At 50.4% G+C, this 18,543-nt stretch overlaps 1 protein-coding gene across 3 annotated transcripts in view; it reads left to right on the top strand.

The window, feature by feature from the left end:
- The window catches only part of MOCOS (molybdenum cofactor sulfurase), a 397,435-nt gene that overhangs the window by 26,819 nt on the left and 352,073 nt on the right, over positions 1-18,543 (top strand). The window lies entirely within an intron of this gene.

Genomic DNA, 18,543 nt, shown 5'->3' with positions numbered 1-18,543 from the left:
TATCAGTGAGATGCTTGCTGGCTCTTTCCATTACTGTGGACTGTATATATTGTGCCGTGGTTCCTTTTGCACTTGGCGTTGAATAATCAAGTTGTTTACTGTTCTTTACTTTTCCTATTTAGGGCCTAAAAAATGTGCCGAATTTCATGTTGATACGGCAGCGGAAACATAGAGGATTAGTGGCGAGTCAATGAGTGTTTGAGTCAGTGAGAGCTATATAGTAATTAGAAAATTATAGTACCAGTGTTTCTAGTGGCACAATGCGCCACAGAGCTCTGCTACATGCATGTCAGACAAACACGCAGCTCTGCTATGTGTATGTCACACAAACATGCAGCTCTGCTATGTGTATGTCACACACACGCAGCTCTGCTATGTGCACGTCACACTCACACACACGCAGCTCTGCTATGTGCACGTCACACTCACACACATGCAGCTCTGCTATGTGCACGTCACACACACACACACGCAGCTCTGCTATGTGCACGTCACACACACACACACACGCAGCTCTGCTATGTGCACGTCACACACACACACACACGCAGCTCTGCTATGTGCACGTCACACACACACACACGCAGCTCTGCTATGTGCACGTCACACACACACACGCAGCTCTGCTATGTGCACGTCACACACACACACACGCAGCTCTGCTATGTGCACGTCACACACACATGCAGCTCTGCTACAGGCACGTCACACACACACACATGCAGCTCTGCTACAGGCACGTCACACACACACACATGCAGCTCTGCTACAGGCACGTCACACACACACACATGCAGCTCTGCTACAGGCACGTCACACACACACACATGCAGCTCTGCTACAGGCACGTCACACACACACACATGCAGCTCTGCTACAGGCACGTCACACACACACACATGCAGCTCTGCTACAGGCACGTCACACACACACACATGCAGCTCTGCTACAGGCACGTCACACACACACACACATGCAGCTCTGCTACAGGCACGTCACACACACACACACATGCAGCTCTGCTACAGGCACGTCACACACACACACACATGCAGCTCTGCTACAGGCACGTCACACACACACACACATGCAGCTCTGCTACAGGCACGTCACACACACACATGCAGCTCTGCTACAGGCACGTCACACACACACATGCAGCTCTGCTACAGGCACGTCACACACACACATGCAGCTCTGCTACAGGCACGTCACACACACACACATGCAGCTCTGCTACAGGCACGTCACACACACACACATGCAGCTCTGCTACAGGCACGTCACACACACACACACACACATGCAGCTCTGCTACAGGCACGTCACACACACACACACACACATGCAGCTCTGCTACAGGCACGTCACACACACACACACACACACACATGCAGCTCTGCTACAGGCACGTCACACACACACACACACACATGCAGCTCTGCTACAGGCACGTCACACACACACACACACACATGCAGCTCTGCTACAGGCACGTCACGCACACACACACACATGCAGCTCTGCTACAGGCACGTCACACACACACACATGCAGCTCTGCTACAGGCACGTCACACACACACACATGCAGCTCTGCTACAGGCACGTCACACACACACACACATGCAGCTCTGCTACAGGCACGTCACACACACACACACATGCAGCTCTGCTACAGGCACGTCACACACACATGCAGCTCTGCTACAGGCACGTCACACACACACACACACATGCAGCTCTGCTACAGGCACGTCACACACACACAGCTCTGCTATGTTGTTTTCTCATATGAGCTGCATGTGTTTTACGAACTTCAGCTGCTTGCTGAGGTGAGATCATGGCTTGCCACTGTCATGTAAGCTGCATTAGCTTCACGGTGACGTTGAACCCTCTGTGGTGACATGTTTGTACGGCAGCGATGGTTAGTTTCACCACTAAACACCAGTTGAGGATTAGATGAAGGCTGGATTGGTGTTGGTGGCATTAGCACTGGACATGTCATGATATCGTGGTCAGGAGATAGCGGTGAAGGACGATGCTGCACTATTGTTGGTCAGTATGCACCGCCAGCTATGTATGTGTATGCTTGTGAGATGTCATTTATTGCAGTCTACACACAGGTGTGCAGCTGTCTAACAACCAGCTACAAACTGCCAGATTGAGTACCGCTGTATCCATAGCATCTGAGGCCATGGGGATTTATGGTGGATGTAGTCCACCCATAATCCCTCATTCAGCTCAGAGACCATGTGACTGATCAGATGACGGTGAGAAGTGGTTCTTATAGTGGTTATCATAGCACATTATATAATTAGTGATTTCTGCTTTGCTTCATTCTAGCAGAGAGGTGTTATGCAGAACAGCAGAGCACTAGTGTAGCAAAGAGGAGTTAGAGGGAGTAGCAGAGCACTAGTGTAGCAGAGAGGTGTTAGAGGGAGCAGGAGAGTACTAGTGTAGCAGAGAGGAGTTAGAGGGAGCAGCAGTGTACTAGTGTAGCATAGAGGTGTTAGAGGGAGCAGCAGAGTACTAGTGTAGCAGAGAGGAGTTAGAGGGAGCAGCAGTGTACTAGTGTAGCAGAGTGGTGGTAGAGGAAGCAGCAGAGTACTAGTGTAGCAGAGAGGTGTTGGAGGGAGCAGCAGAGTTCTAGTGTTGCAGAGAGGCGTTAGAGGGAGCAGCAGAGTACTAGTGTAGCAGAGAGGAGTTAGAGGGAGCGGCAGAGTACTAGTGTAGCAGAGTTGTGGTAGAGGGAGCGGCAGAGCACTAGTGTAGCAGAGTCCTGTCAGAGGGAGCAGCAGAGTACTAGTGCAGCAAAGAGGAGTTAGATGGAGCAGCAGAGTACTAGTGTAGCAGAGAGGAGTTAGAGGGAGCAGCAGAGTACTAGTGTAGCAGAGAGGAGTTAGAGGCAGCAGCAGAGCTCTAGTGCAGCAGAGAGGAGTTAGAGGGAGCAGCAGAGTACTAGTGTAGCAGAGAGGAGTTAGAGGGAGCAGCAGAGCACTAGTGTAGCAGAGAGGTGTTAGAGGGAGCAGCAGAGCACTAGTGTTGCAGAGAGGTGTTAGAGGGAGCAGCAGAGTACTAGTGTAGCAGAGAGGAGTTAGAGGGAGCAGCAGAGTACTAGTGTAGCAGAGAGGTGTTGGAGGGAACAGCAGAGCACTAGTGTAGCAGAGAGGAGTTAGAGGAAGCAGCAGAGTACTAGTGTAGCAGAGAGGAGTTAGAGGGAGCAGCAGAGTACTAGTGTAGCAGAGAGCTGTTAGAGGGAGAAGCAGAGTACTAGTGTAGCAGAGAGGAGTTAGAGGGAGTAGCAGAGTACTATTGTAGCAGAGTGGTGTTAGAGGGAGAAGCAGAGTATTAGTGTAGCATAGAGGAGTTAGAGGGAGCAGCAGAGTACTAGTGTAGCAGAGAGGAGTTAGAGGGAGCAGCAGAGTACTAGTGTAGCAGAGAGCTGTTAGAGGGAGCAGCAGAGTAGTAGTGTAGCAGAGAGGAGTTAGAGGGAGCGGCAGAGTACTAGTGTAGCAGAGAGGCGTTAGAGGGAGCGGCAGAGTACTAGTGTAGCAGAGGAGTTAGAGGGAGCGGCAGAGTACTAGTGTAGCAGAGTTGTGGTAGAGGGAGCGGCAGAGTACTAGTGTAGCAGAGTTGTGGTAGAGGGAGCGGCAGAGTACTAGTGTAGCAGAGTTGTGGTAGAGGGAGCGGCAGAGTACTAGTGTAGCAGAGAGGAGTTAGAGGGAGCGGCAGAGTACTAGTGTAGCAGAGTCCTGTCAGAGGGAGCAGCAGAGTACTAGTGCAGCAAAGAGGCGTTAGATGGAGCAGCAGAGCACTAGTGTAGCAGAGAGGTGGCAGAGAAAGCAGCAGAGTAGTAGTGTAGCAGAGAGGAGTTAGAGGGAGCAGCAGAGCACTAGTGTAGCAGAGTTGTGGTAGAGGGAGCGGCAGAGTACTAGTGTAGCAGAGTTGTGGTAGAGGGAGCGGCAGAGTACTAGTGTAGCACAGAGGAGTTAGAGGGAGCAGCAGAGCACTAGTGTAGCAGAGAGGAGTTAGAGGGAGCAGCAGAGCACTAGTGTAGCAAAGAGGAGTTAGAGGGAGCAGCAGAGCACTAGTGTAGCAGAGAGGAGTTAGAGGGAGCAGCAGATCACTAGTGTAGCAAAGAGGAGTTAGCGGGAGCAGCAGAGTACTAGTGTAGCAGAGAGGAGTTAGAGGGAGCAGCAGAGCACTAGTGTAGCAGAGAGGAGTTAGAGGGAGCAGCAGAGCACTAGTGTAGCAGAGAGGTGTTATGCAGAACAGCAGAGCACTAGTGTAGCAGAGAGGTGTTAGAGGGAGCAGCAGAGCACTAGTGTAGCAGAGAGGAGTTAGAGGGAGCAGCAGAGCACTAGTGTAGCAGAGAGGAGTTAGAGGGAGCGCCAGAGCACTAGTGTAGCAGAGAGGAGTTAGCGGGAGCAGCAGAGTACTAGTGTAGCATAGAGGAGTTAGAGGGAGCAGCAGAGTACTAGTGTAGCATAGAGGAGTTAGAGGGAGCAGCAGAGTACTAGTGTAGCAGAGAGGAGTTAGAGGGAGCAGCAGTTTACTAGTGTAGCAGAGAGGAGTTAGAGGGAGCAGCAGAGTACTAGTGTAGCAGAGAGGAGTTAGAGGGAGCAGCAGAGCACTAGTGTAGCAGAGAGGTGTTATGCAGAACAGCAGAGCACTAGTGTAGCAGAGAGGTGTTAGAGGGAGCAGCAGAGCACTAGTGTAGCAGAGAGGAGTTAGAGGGAGCAGCAGAGCACTAGTGTAGCAGAGAGGAGTTAGAGTGAGCAGCAGAGCACTAGTGTAGCAGAGAGGAGTTAGCGGGAGCAGCAGAGTACTAGTGTAGCATAGAGGTGTTAGAGGGAGCTGCAGAGTACTAGTGTAGCAGAGAGGTGTTAGAGGGAGCAGCAGAGTACTAGTGTAGCATAGAGGAGTTAGAGGGAGCAGCAGAGTACTAGTGTAGCATAGAGGAGTTAGAGGGAGCAGCAGAGTACTAGTGTAGCAGAGAGGAGTTAGAGGGAGCAGCAGAGCACTAGTGTAGCAGAGAGGAGTTAGAGGGAGCAGCAGAGCACTAGTGTAGCAGAGAGGAGTTAGAGGGAGCAGCAGAGCACTAGTGTAGCAAAGAGGAGTTAGCGGGAGCAGCAGAGTACTAGTGTAGCATAGAGGTGTTAGAGGGAGCTGCAGAGTACTAGTGTAGCAGAGAGGTGTTAGAGGGAGCAGCAGAGTACTAGTGTAGCATAGAGGAGTTAGAGGGAGCAGCAGAGTACTAGTGTAGCATAGAGGAGTTAGAGGGAGCAGCAGAGTACTAGTGTAGCATAGAGGAGTTAGAGGGAGCAGCAGAGTACTAGTGTAGCAGAGAGGAGTTAGAGGGAGCAGCAGTTTACTAGTGTAGCAGAGAGGAGTTAGAGGGAGCAGCAGAGTACTAGTGTAGCATAGAGGAGTTAGAGGGAGCAGCAGAGTACTAGTGTAGCATAGAGGAGTTAGAGGGAGCAGCAGAGTACTAGTGTAGCAGAGAGGAGTTAGAGGGAGCAGCAGTTTACTAGTGTAGCAGAGAGGAGTTAGAGGGAGCAGCAGAGTACTAGTGTAGCAGAGAGGAGTTAGAGGGAGCAGCAGAGCACTAGTGTAGCAGAGAGGTGTTAGAGGGAGCAGCAGAGTACTAGTGTAGCAGAGAGGAGTTAGAGGGAGCAGCAGAGTACTAGTGCAGCAAAGAGGCGTTAGATGGAGCAGCAGAGTACTAGTGTAGCAGAGAGGTGGCAGAGAAAGCAGCAGAGTAGTAGTGTAGCAGAGAGGAGTTAGAGGGAGCAGCAGAGCACTAGTGTAGCAGAGTGGTGGTAGAGAAAGCAGCAGAGTAGTAGTGTAGCAGAGAGGAGTTAGAGGGAGCAGCAGAGCACTAGTGTAGCAGAGAGGAGTTAGAGGGAGCAGCAGAGCACTAGTGTAGCAGAGAGGAGTTAGAGGGAGCAGCAGAGCACTAGTGTAGCAGAGAGGAGTTAGAGGGAGCAGCAGAGCACTAGTGTAGCAGAGAGGAGTTAGAGGGAGCAGCAGAGCACTAGTGTAGCAGAGAGGAGTTAGAGGGAGCAGCAGAGCACTAGTGTAGCAGAGAGGAGTTAGAGGGAGCAGCAGAGCACTAGTGTAGCAGAGAGGAGTTAGAGGGAGCAGCAGAGCACTAGTGTAGCAGAGAGGAGTTAGAGGGAGCAGCAGAGCACTAGTGTAGCAGAGAGGAGTTAGAGGGAGCAGCAGAGCACTAGTGTAGCAGAGAGGAGTTAGAGGGAGCAGCAGAGCACTAGTGTAGCAGAGAGGAGTTAGAGGGAGCAGCAGAGCACTAGTGTAGCAGAGAGGAGTTAGAGGGAGCAGCAGAGCACTAGTGTAGCAGAGAGGAGTTAGAGGGAGCAGCAGAGCACTAGTGTAGCAGAGAGGAGTTAGAGGGAGCAGCAGAGCACTAGTGTAGCAGAGAGGAGTTAGAGGGAGCAGCAGAGCACTAGTGTAGCAGAGAGGAGTTAGAGGGAGCAGCAGAGCACTAGTGTAGCAGAGAGGAGTTAGAGGGAGCAGCAGAGCACTAGTGTAGCAGAGAGGAGTTAGAGGGAGCAGCAGAGCACTAGTGTAGCAGAGAGGAGTTAGAGGGAGCAGCAGAGCACTAGTGTTGCAGAGAGGTGTTAGAGGGAGCAGCAGAGCACTAGTGTAGCAAAGAGGCGTTAGATGGAGCAGCAGAGTACTAGTGTAGCAGAGAGGTGGCAGAGAAAGCAGCAGAGTAGTAGTGTAGCAGAGAGGAGTTAGAGGGAGCAGCAGAGCACTAGTGTAGCAGAGAGGTGTTATGCAGAACAGCAGAGCACTAGTGTAGCAGAGAGGAGTTAGAGGGAGCAGCAGAGCACTAGTGTAGCAGAGAGGAGTTAGAGGGAGCAGCAGAGCACTAGTGTAGCAGAGAGGAGTTAGCGGGAGCAGCAGAGTACTAGTGTAGCATAGAGGAGTTAGAGGGAGCAGCAGAGTACTAGTGTAGCATAGAGGAGTTAGAGGGAGCAGCAGAGTACTGGTGTAGCAGAGAGGAGTTAGAGGGAGCAGCAGTTTACTAGTGTAGCAGAGAGGAGTTAGAGGGAGCAGCAGAGTACTAGTGTAGCAGAGAGGAGTTAGAGGGAGCAGCAGAGCACTAGTGTAGCAGAGAGGTGTTATGCAGAACAGCAGAGCACTAGTGTAGCAGAGAGGTGTTAGAGGGAGCAGCAGAGCACTAGTGTAGCAGAGAGGAGTTAGAGGGAGCAGCAGAGTACTAGTGTAGCAGAGAGGAGTTAGAGGGAGCAGCAGAGCACTAGTGTAGCAGAGAGGAGTTAGAGGGAGCAGCAGAGCACTAGTGTAGCAGAGAGGAGTTAGAGGGAGCAGCAGAGCACTAGTGTAGCAGAGAGGAGTTAGAGGGAGCAGCAGAGCACTAGTGTAGCAAAGAGGAGTTAGCGGGAGCAGCAGAGTACTAGTGTAGCATAGAGGAGTTAGAGGGAGCAGCAGAGTACTAGTGTAGCAGAGAGGAGTTAGAGGGAGCAGCAGAGTACTAGTGTAGCAGAGAGGAGTTAGAGGGAGCAGCAGTTTACTAGTGTAGCAGAGAGGAGTTAGAGGGAGCAGCAGAGTACTAGTGTAGCAGAGAGGTGTTAGAGGGAGCAGCAGAGCACTAGTGTAGCAGAGAGGTGTTAGAGGGAGCAGCAGAGTACTAGTGTAGCAAAGAGGAGTTAGAGGAAGCAGCAGAGTACTAGTGTAGCAGAGAGGTGTTGGAGGGAGCAGCAGAGTTCTAGTGTTGCAGAGAGGCGTTAGAGGGAGCAGCAGAGTACTAGTGTAGTGGAGAGGTGTTAGAGGGAGCAGCAGAGTACTAGTGTAGCAGAGAGGAGTTAGAGGGAGCAGCAGAGTACTAGTGTAGCATAGAGGTGTTAGAGGGAGCAGCAGAGTACTAGTGTAGCAGAGAGGAGTTAGAGGGAGCAGCAGTGTACTAGTGTAGCAGAGTGGTGGTAGAGGAAGCAGCAGAGTACTAGTGTAGCAGAGAGGTGTTGGTGGGAGCAGCAGAGTTCCAGTGTTGCAGAGAGGCGTTAGAGGGAGCAGCAGAGTACTAGTGTAGCAGAGAGGTGTTAGAGGGAGCAGCAGAGTAGTAGTGTAGCAGAGAGGAGTTAGAGGGAGCAGCAGAGCACTAGTGTAGCAGAGAGGAGTTAGAGGGAGCAGCAGAGCACTAGTGTAGCAGAGAGGAGTTAGAGGGAGCAGCAGAGCACTAGTGTAGCAGAGAGGAGTTAGAGGGAGCAGCAGAGCACTAGTGTAGCAGAGAGGAGTTAGAGGGAGCAGCAGAGCACTAGTGTAGCAGAGAGGAGTTAGAGGGAGCAGCAGAGCACTAGTGTAGCAGAGAGGAGTTAGAGGGAGCAGCAGAGTACTAGTGTAGCAGAGAGGAGTTAGAGGGAGCAGCAGAGCACTAGTGTAGCAGAGAGGAGTTAGAGGGAGCAGCAGAGCACTAGTGTAGCAGAGAGGAGTTGGAGGGAGCAGCAGAGCACTAGTGTAGCAGAGAGGAGTTGGAGGGAGCAGCAGAGCACTAGTGTAGCAGAGAGGAGTTAGAGGGAGCGGCAGAGTACTAGTGCAGCAGAGAGGAGTTAGAGGGAGCAGCAGAGTACTAGTGTAGCAGAAAGGAGTTAGAGGGAGCAGCAGAGTACTAGTATAGTAGAGAGGAGTTAGAGGGAGCAGCAGAGCACTAGTGTAGCAGAGAGGTGTTAGAGGGAGCAGCAGAGCACTAGTGTTGCAGAGAGGTGTTAGAGGGAGCAGCAGAGTACTAGTGTAGCAGAGAGGAGTTAGAGGGAGCAGCAGAGTACTAGTGTAGCAGAGAGGTGTTGGAGGGAACAGCAGAGCACTAGTGTAGTAGAGAGGAGTTAGAGGGAGCAGCAGAGTACTAGTGTAGCAGAGTGGTGTTGGAGGGAACAGCAGAGTACTAGTGTAGCAGAGAGGAGTTAGAGGGAGCAGCAGAGTAGTAGTGTAGCAGAGAGGTGTTGGAGGGAGCAGCAGAGTACTAGTGTAGCAGAGAGGTGTTGGAGCAGCAGAGTACTAGTGTAGCAGAGAGGTGTTGGAGCAGCAGAGTACTAGTGCAGCAGAGAGCTGTTAGAGGGAGCAGCAGTGTACTAGTGTAGCAGAGAGCTGTTAGAGGGAGCAGCAGAGTACTAGTGTAGCAGAGAGGTGTTGGAGGGAGCAGCAGAGTACTAGTGTAGCAGAGAGCTGTTAGAGGGAGCAGCAGAGCACTAGTGTAGCTGAGTGGTGTTGGAGGGAGCAGCAGAGCACTAGTGTGGCAGAGTTGTGGTAGAGGGAACGGCAGAGTACTAGTGTAACAGAGTGGTGTTAGAGGGAGCAGCAGAGCACTAGTGTAGCAGAGGGGTGTTAGAGGAGGCAGGAAAGTACTAATGTAGCAGAGTGGTGTTGGAACAGCAGAGTACTAGTGTAGCAGAGTGGTGGTAGAGGAAGCAGCAGAGTAGTAGTGTAGCAGAGAGGAGTTAGAGGGAGCAGCAGAGTACTAGTGTAGCAGAGAGGAGTTAGAGGGAGCAGCAGAGCACTAGTGTGGCAGAGAGGTGTTGGAGGGAGCGGCAGAGTACTAGTGTAGCAGAGTGGTGGTAGAGGAAGCAGCAGAGTAGTAGTGTAGCAGAGAGGAGTTAGAGGGAGCAGCAGAGTTCTAGTGTAGCAGAGTGGTGTTGGAGGGAGCAGCAGAGTTCTAGTGTAGCAGAGAGTTGTTCGAGGGAGCAGCAGAGCTCTAGTGCAGCAGAGAGGAGTTAGAGGGAGCAGCAGAGTACTAGTGTAACAGAGTATTGTTAGAGGGAACAGCAGAGTAATAGTGTAGCAGAGAGGAGTTAGAGGGAGCAGCAGAGTTCTAGTGTAGCAGAGTGGTGTTAGAGGGAGCAGCAGAGTACTAATGTAGCAGAGAGGAGTTAGAGGGAGCAGCAGAGCACTAGTGTAGCAGAGAGCTATTAGAGGGAGCAGCAGAGCACTAGTGTAGCAGAGAGGAGTTAGAGGGAGCAGCAGAGCACTAGTGCAGCAGAGAGCTATTAGAGGGAGCAGCAGAGCACTAGTGCAGCAGAGAGCTATTAGAGGGAGCAGCAGAGCACTAGTGTAGCAGAGAGGAGTTAGAGGGAGCAGCAGAGTACTAGTGCAGCAGAGAGGTGTTGGAGGGAGCAGCAGAGCACTAGTGTAGCAGTGAGGAGTTAGAGGGAGCAGCAGAGTACTAGTGTAGCAGAGAGGAGTTAGCGGGAGCAGCAGAGTACTAGTGTAGCTGAGTGGAGTTAGAGGGAGCAGCAGAGTACTAGTGTAGCAGAGAGGGGTTAGAGGGAGCAGCAGAGTACTAGTATAGTAGAGAGGAGTTAGAGGGAGCAGCAGAGTACTAGTGTAGCAGAGTGGTGTTAGAGGGAGCAGCAGAGTACTAGTGTAGCAGAAAGGAGTTAGAGGGAGTAGCAGAGCACTAGTGTAGCAGAGAGGAGTTAGAGGGAGCAGCAGAGCACTAGTGTAGCAGAGTGGTGTTGGAGGGAGCAGCAGAGCACTAGTGTAGCAGAGAGGTGTTGGAGGGAACAGCAGAGTACTAGTGTAGCAGAGAGGTGGTAGAGGGAGCAGCAGAGTACTAGTGTAGCAGAGAGGAGTTAGAGGGAGCAGCAGAGTACTAGTGTAGCAGAGTGGTGTTAGAGGGAGCAGCAGAGCACTAGTGTAGCAGAGAGGTGTTAGAGGGAGCAGCAGAGTACTAGTGTAGCAGAGAGGTGTTAGAGGGAGCAGCAGAGTACTAGTGTAGCAGAGAGGAGTTAGAGGGAGCAGCAGAGCACTAGTGTAGCAGAGTGGTGGTAGAGGAATCAGCAGAGTACTAGTGCAGCAGAGAGGTGTTAGAGGGAGCAGCAGAGTACTAGTATAGCATAGAGGTGTTAGAGGGAGCAGCAGAGTAGTAGTGTAGCAGAGAGGAGTTTGAGGGAGCAGCAGATCACTAGTGTAGCAGAGAGGTGTTAGAGGGAGCTGCAGAGTACTAGTGTAGCAGAGAGGAGTTAGAGGGAGTTGCAGATCACTAGTGTAGCAGAGTGGTGGTAGAGGAATCAGCAGAGCACTAGTGTAGCAGAGAGGAGTTAGAGGGAGCAGCAGAGCACTAGTGCAGCAGAGAGGTGTTAGAGGGAGCTGCAGAGTACTAGTGTAGCATAGAGGTGTTAGAGGGAGCAGCAGAGTACTAGTGTAGCAGAGAGGAGTTAGAGGGAGCAGCAGAGTACTAGTGTAGCAGAAAGGAGTTAGAGGGAGCAGCAGAGTACTAGTATAGTAGAGAGGAGTTAGAGGGAGCAGCAGAGTACTATTGTAGCAGAGAGGAGTTAGAGGGAGCAGCAGAGTACTAGTGTAGCAGAGAAGAGTTAGAGGGAGCAGCAGAGTACTAGTGTAGCAGAGAGGAGTTAGAGGGAGCAGCAGAGTACTAGTATAGTAGAGAGGAGTTAGAGGGAGCAGCAGAGTACTAGTATAGTAGAGAGGAGTTAGAGGGAGCAGCAGAGTACTATTGTAGCAGAGAGGAGTTAGAGGGAGCAGCAGAGCACTAGTGTAGCAGAGAGGTGTTAGAGGGAGCAGCAGAGTACTAGTGTAGCAGAGAAGAGTTAGAGGGAGCAGCAGAGTACTAGTGTAGCAGAGAGGTGTTAGAGGGAGCAGCAGTTTACTAGTGTAGCAGAGAGGAGTTAGAGGGAGCAGCAGAGTACTAGTGTAGCATAGAGGAGTTAGAGGGAGCGGCAGAGTACTAGTGTAGCAGAGTGGTGTTAGAGGGAGCAGCAGAGTACTAGTGTAGCATAGAGGAGTTAGAGGGAGCGGCAGAGTACTAGTGTAGCAGAGAGGAGTTAGAGGGAGCAGCAGAGTACTAGTGTAGCAGAGAGGTGTTAGAGGGAGCAGCAGAGTACTAGTGTAGCAGAGAGGTGTTAGAGGGAGCAGCAGAGTACTAGTGTAGCAGAGTGGTGTTAGAGGGAGCAGCAGAGTACTAGTGTAGCAGAGAGTAGTTAGAGGGAGCAGCAGAGTACTAGTGTAGCAGAGAGGTGTTAGAGGGAGCAGCAGAGTACTAGTGTAGCAGAGAAGAGTTAGAGGGAGCAGCAGAGTACTAGTGTAGCAGAGAGGTGTTAGAGGGAGCAGCAGAGTACTAGTGTAGCAGAGAGGAGTTAGAGGGAGCAGCAGAGTACTAGTGTAGCAGAGAGCTATTAGAGGGAGCAGCAGAGTACTAGTGTAGCAGAGTGGTGGTAGAGGGAGCAGCAGAGTACTAGTGTAGTGGAGAGGTGTTAGAGGGAGTAGCAGAGTACTATTGTAGCAGAGAGGTGTTAGAGGGAGCAGCAGTGTACTAGTGTAGCAGAGTGGTGGTAGAGGAATCAGCAGAGTACTAGTGCAGCAGAGAGGTGTTAGAGGGAGCAGCAGAGTACTAGTATAGCATAGAGGTGTTAGAGGGAGCAGCAGAGTACTAGTGTAGCATAGAGGTGTTAGAGGGAGCAGCAGAGTAGTAGTGTAGCAGAGAGGAGTTTGAGGGAGCAGCAGATCACTAGTGTAGCAGAGAGGTGTTAGAGGGAGCTGCAGAGTACTAGTGTAGCATAGAGGTGTTAGAGGGAGCAGCAGAGTACTAGTGTAGCAGAGAGGAGTTAGAGGGAGTAGCAGATCACTAGTGTAGCAGAGTGGTGGTAGAGGAATCAGCAGAGCACTAGTGTAGCAGAGAGGAGTTAGAGGGAGCAGCAGAGCACTAGTGCAGCAGAGAGGTGTTAGAGGGAGCTGCAGAGTACTAGTGTAGCATAGAGGTGTTAGAGGGAGCAGCAGAGTACTAGTGTAGCAGAGAGGAGTTAGAGGGAGCAGCAGAGTACTAGTGTAGCAGAAAGGAGTTAGAGGGAGCAGCAGAGTACTAGTATAGTAGAGAGGAGTTAGAGGGAGCAGCAGAGTACTAGTATAGTAGAGAGGAGTTAGAGGGAGCAGCAGAGTACTATTGTAGCAGAGAGGAGTTAGAGGGAGCAGCAGAGCACTAGTGTAGCAGAGAGGTGTTAGAGGGAGCAGCAGAGTACTAGTGTAGCAGAGAAGAGTTAGAGGGAGCAGCAGAGTACTAGTGTAGCAGAGAGGAGTTAGAGGGAGCAGCAGAGTACTAGTATAGTAGAGAGGAGTTAGAGGGAGCAGCAGAGTACTAGTATAGTAGAGAGGAGTTAGAGGGAGCAGCAGAGTACTATTGTAGCAGAGAGGAGTTAGAGGGAGCAGCAGAGCACTAGTGTAGCAGAGAGGTGTTAGAGGGAGCAGCAGAGTACTAGTGTAGCAGAGAAGAGTTAGAGGGAGCAGCAGAGTACTAGTGTAGCAGAGAGGTGTTAGAGGGAGCAGCAGTTTACTAGTGTAGCAGAGAAGAGTTAGAGGGAGCAGCAGAGTTCTAGTGTTGCAGAGAGGAGTTAGAGGGAGCGGCAGAGTACTAGTGTAGCAGAGAGGAGTTAGAGGGAGCAGCAGAGTACTAGTGTAGCATAGAGGAGTTAGAGGGAGCGGCAGAGTACTAGTGTAGCAGAGTGGTGTTAGAGGGAGCAGCAGAGTACTAGTGTAGCATAGAGGAGTTAGAGGGAGCGGCAGAGTACTAGTGTAGCAGAGAGGAGTTAGAGGGAGCAGCAGAGTACTAGTGTAGCAGAGAGGTGTTAGAGGGAGCAGCAGAGTACTAGTGTAGCAGAGAGGTGTTAGAGGGAGCAGCAGAGTACTAGTGTAGCAGAGTGGTGTTAGAGGGAGCAGCAGAGTACTAGTGTAGCAGAGAGTAGTTAGAGGGAGCAGCAGAGTACTAGTGTAGCAGAGAGGTGTTAGAGGGAGCAGCAGAGTACTAGTGTAGCAGAGAAGAGTTAGAGGGAGCAGCAGAGTACTAGTGTAGCAGAGAGGTGTTAGAGGGAGCAGCAGAGTACTAGTGTAGCAGAGAGGAGTTAGAGGGAGCAGCAGAGTACTAGTGTAGCAGAGAGGAGTTAGAGGGAGCAGCAGAGTACTAGTGTAGCAGAGAGCTATTAGAGGGAGCAGCAGAGTACTAGTGTAGCAGAGTGGTGGTAGAGGGAGCAGCAGAGTACTAGTGTAGTGGAGAGGTGTTAGAGGGAGTAGCAGAGTACTATTGTAGCAGAGAGGTGTTAGAGGGAGCAGCAGTGTACTAGTGCAGCAGAGAGGAGTTAGAGGGAGCAGCAGAGCACTAGTGTAGCAGAGTGGTGTTAGAGGGAGCAGCAGAGTACTAGTGTAGCAGAGAGGTGTTAGAGGGAGCAGCAGAGTACTAGTGTAGCAGAGTGGTGTTAGAGGGAGCAGCAGAGTACTAGTGTAGCAGAGAGGACGCGTACCTCCACCCGGCGGTCCTAGACTTTAGGACTCTTAGGTGTGGACAATTGAAGAAGAGTAGCTCAACCCAGCGGTCCTAGACTTCTGTACTGGGCCTTGGGAAGAACTTACTGTTTGCTCACGCTCTCTCTCTCCACTTGGGGGCTCACTCTTCTCTCATGCTAGAACAGTCAATACAGGTAACCCAGAAGACATGGACCTCTTCCCGCTCTCAGATACTCTTATTTAACCCCTTAACGACCAGCCCATAGTGTTTTTACGTAATGCCCAAGTGGGCTTTATTCTCTGAGGATGTTAAAACACGCCTCCTGCAGAGAATAAAGCCCCTTGGTCTCTGGACGTGACAGCTGCATGCTGTCGGTGCCCGCAGGTAGCCGACAGTATGGAGCTGTCATCCTGGCCTGCGGGCAGTGTCCCCCCCCCCCCCCCCCCCTTCCCGGCATTGCGATAGCGCCGATCGCAATAAAGTGGAAAAAAAAGTAAATAAAGTTAAATATTCAGGTGCCCTGATAGATCGGATCCAAAAGGGGAGCTGAAAATACTCACCCAGGTTCTCTGATGTCTGCTGCGGAGAAAGGGTCCTCCGGGACCCGGCGAGGGTCTTCTGCACATGCGCGCCAGACGAATGACGTCATGCGCGTGCGCAGAAGAATGGGAACCCCAGGGAGTTTAAAATCTCCTGGTTCCCGGCTCCTGAAGGTAGACGTCCCCAGGGTCCACGGTGAGCGGTCCCCTGACCCGTGATCGCGAAAAAGTTTTAAAAAAAGTAAAAATAAGCTTAATTTCACCTCCCCTCATGGATCGGATCCATGAGGGGAGGTGAAAATACTCACCCCCGGTCCTCAGCGGCGTCCCGGTCTTCCGGGACCTGAGTCCCCTTCTGCGCATGCACGCCTGATGATTGACATCGGGCGCGTGCACAGAGGGGCTCAGGACTCGGGAAATTTAAAATCCCTCTGCTCCTGGCTGCCATGTGTAGCCAGGAGCAGAGGGATGTCCCTGCAGAGATGATCACTGTTATCCAATGGATAGCAGTGATCATTTAAAGTAAAAAAAAGTGTAAAAAAGTAATTTTAAAAAAAGTTTAAAAAGTTAAAAAAAAGTTTAAAACGCTTACATTTCATCTTCCCTCACTGATCATATAAAAGTTAAAAAAAAAAAGTTAGTTTCATCTCTCCTCACTGATGCGATCGGTGAGAGGAGATGAAACTTTTTACCGGAGGCCTCCGTTTTTGCACCCCGACGCGATCTTCCTCCGTGAACTTTCCCAGATTCTGCACATGCGACCGCCGGCAAAACACGGGACACCTGTGCAGGAGTCGGGGAGCCCAGGAAACTTAAAATCTCCTTGCTCCCAGCTACCCATGGTCGCCGAGAGCCTGGAGCAGTGACGGGTGGCCTCGTTGAGCTGTCCCTGGTCACGTGATAAAAAGGTAGCGATCTACATTAGGTCGGTCTCACATGACCGGATAGGAATTACGGATTCCGCATGCGTCTGATCCGTGGTAATACGCAGATCAATCGCATTGGATTACACAATTCTGCTCAGATTAGTGGGTTGGAATTTCGTAATCCACTCGCAGAAAAGAGACCCGGCAGGTTCTATTTTACTTCGGATATCCGCAACATAGAGCCCATTGTGCTCCGTGGTCGCGGATATACTCACACCCCATATGCAACTACCTTGTATACGGGCTGCGGGTACCCGGGTCATCGCTAAGCGACGGTGCGGGAAATACAAGCAAAAAAAAGTACTGCGCATGACCGCCCGTGTGAGTAGGCAGTTATGCGCAGTACATTACGCGGCCGTACGCAGGGTCACAGCCAGGCTTACAGCTGGGATCCCCTGCGGGCCTCCACAAGCGGATTCCACCTACGGCTCCGTGAGCCCGACGTTATTCAGACCGCTACCTGTAATACGTAATTTACAAGAAGCCCCGGGAACGCTCGCCTTCCTGCAGTTCCAGGAGCAGCTTGTTGAGCGTCTTCTGTGTGAGACCGCCGCACTGCAGCAAGATTACAAAGCCTCACAGAGCGCCACTTTTTACACCCCATCCCTGCCGCTGAGGTCACGAGATACCCCTAAGCGAGAGAGGAGGGGGGATACACGGTTTTCTTGCCCTATGTGCCCAACCCTACCAGCCTCCGTAATTACCCCTGTCTTTGGACATAAAATGCGGTTTATATTATTACTTTTATCTAATATTTAGGGAATGCCAAAAAATGCGGATGGCGGGGGGGGGGGGGGGGGAGGGTTATTTTTAGGAAGTCAATTTTTTTTCCGTATAAGTGGGCAATGGGGCCTTGAATTTATTCAGTTGTACACTGAAATCCAACGGGTGCTCCTTCCATTATAGGCCGAGCCATGTCTCCTGTAAGTAGATTAGGGCCACAATGGGTATGTTTCTGAACACGGGACAAACGGAGGTATCCATTTTGGGGTGACCGTCTTCATTCCTATGTACACTGTACAAAAAAACCTGTTTTTAAATTAAAAAATGATAATCGTAATTTTTTACTTCTGTTTGGCTTAGATTCATTAAAAAACTGTGAAGTCAAAAAAGTCATCATACCCCTAGATAAATTCGTTAAGGGGTCTACTTTTCAAAATGGGGTCACTCGTGGGGGTTCTCCATCGTTTTGGTCACTCAATGGCTCTACAAGTGTGCAATGGGGACTAAATCTCCTTCAAGCAAAATTTCTGTTCCGAAAGCCACCGGTTGCTCCTTTAATTTTGGGCCCCATTGTGCATCCAGACGTAATACTAGGGCCACAATGGGTATGTTTCTGAGCACGGGACAAACAGGGGTATCCATTTTGGGGTGCAAGTCTTTATTCATATATGTGCTGTACAAAAAAACTGCTTTTAAAATGACAGAATTCCCAAAAAAATGAAAATCGTAATTTTTTTCCTTCGGCTTGGCTTAGATTAATTCAAAAACTGTGAAGTCAAAAAAGTCATCGTACCCCTAGATATATTCGTTAAGGGGTCTACTTTTCAAAATGGGGTCACTTGTGGGGGTTCTCCATCGTTTTGGTCACTCAATGGCTCTACAAGTGTGCAATAGGGCCTAAATCACCTTCAAGCAAAATTTCTGTTCCGAAAGCCACCGGTTGGTTGCTCCTTTCATTTTGGGCCCCATTGTGCATACAGACGTAAGATTAGGGCCACAATGGGTATGTTTCTGAGCACGGGACAAACAGGGGTATCCATTCTGGGGTGCAAATCTTCATTTTCATGTGTACTATAGAAAAAAGTCCTGTCTTTAAAATGACATATTTGCAAAAATATGAAATTTTAGTTTTTCTCTTCTAAATTGCATTGACTCCTGAAAAAAAACTGTGGGGTTAAAATCCTCCTGACCCCCTCAGTGAATACGATAAAGGGTGTAGTTTTTAAAATGGTGTCACTTGTGGGGGTATCTATCATTTTGACTCCTATGAGCCTTTCCAATCTTGGATTGGTGTAGGAAAACAAAGTGTTCCTCAAAATGCTGAAAAGTAATGTTACATTTGTACGTCTCCTAAATGGTTAAAAAAAAAAGGAAAGTTTTTCCAATGTGCGCCCAAAATAAAGTAAACGGATGGAAATATTTATCTTAGCAAAAATTTCTATATTATGTTTGCACATATTTGAGATATTGCAGTTGGAAATGTGAAAAAATGACGATTTTTTCAAAATTTTCCAAATTTTGGCGCTTTTAATAAATAAACACAAATTCTATCGGTCTATTTTTTCCGCCTAAATGAAGTACAACATGTGGCGAAAAAACAATGTCAGAATCGCTTGGATATGCAAAGCCTTTCTGGTGTTTTTCCATGTTAAAGTGACACATGTCAGATTTGCAAAATTTGGCCTGGTCATTAAGGCGCAAACAGGCTTGGTCACTTAGGGGTTAAACTCTCTCTCATACCACGTGACAAGAAATAAATTGATACATTTACAGGCAATCTGCAGGCTTTTGCAAATACTAAAGCCCTCTGTCCACGGACGTGTATTCGCTGGCGGTAAACCGACGGCGAATCACGCTGGCTGACGCTTTCCATAGCATTGCTATGGAAAGCGCCGGCCCGTCTACGAGCGCAGAATTGAGATTGGAATAGGACTGACCGGCGGAGATTCAGCGGTGGCTCCCGCGGCGGAGATCTGCCGCAGGACTTCGCAATGCCCGTGGACAGGAGGCCTTAAAGGGGTTCTGACATAAAAAAAATTGTACTCACCTTGCCTGGCCTGGCCCGATCGCCAGGCATGTCCCCTCCAGCC

This window comes from Eleutherodactylus coqui, chromosome 9 (genome assembly GCF_035609145.1).
Source record: "Eleutherodactylus coqui strain aEleCoq1 chromosome 9, aEleCoq1.hap1, whole genome shotgun sequence".
Lineage (NCBI taxonomy): Eukaryota > Metazoa > Chordata > Amphibia > Anura > Eleutherodactylidae > Eleutherodactylus > Eleutherodactylus coqui.
Note: the sequence above shows the minus strand (reverse complement) of the source record. Positions and strands in the feature narration are given on the sequence as shown.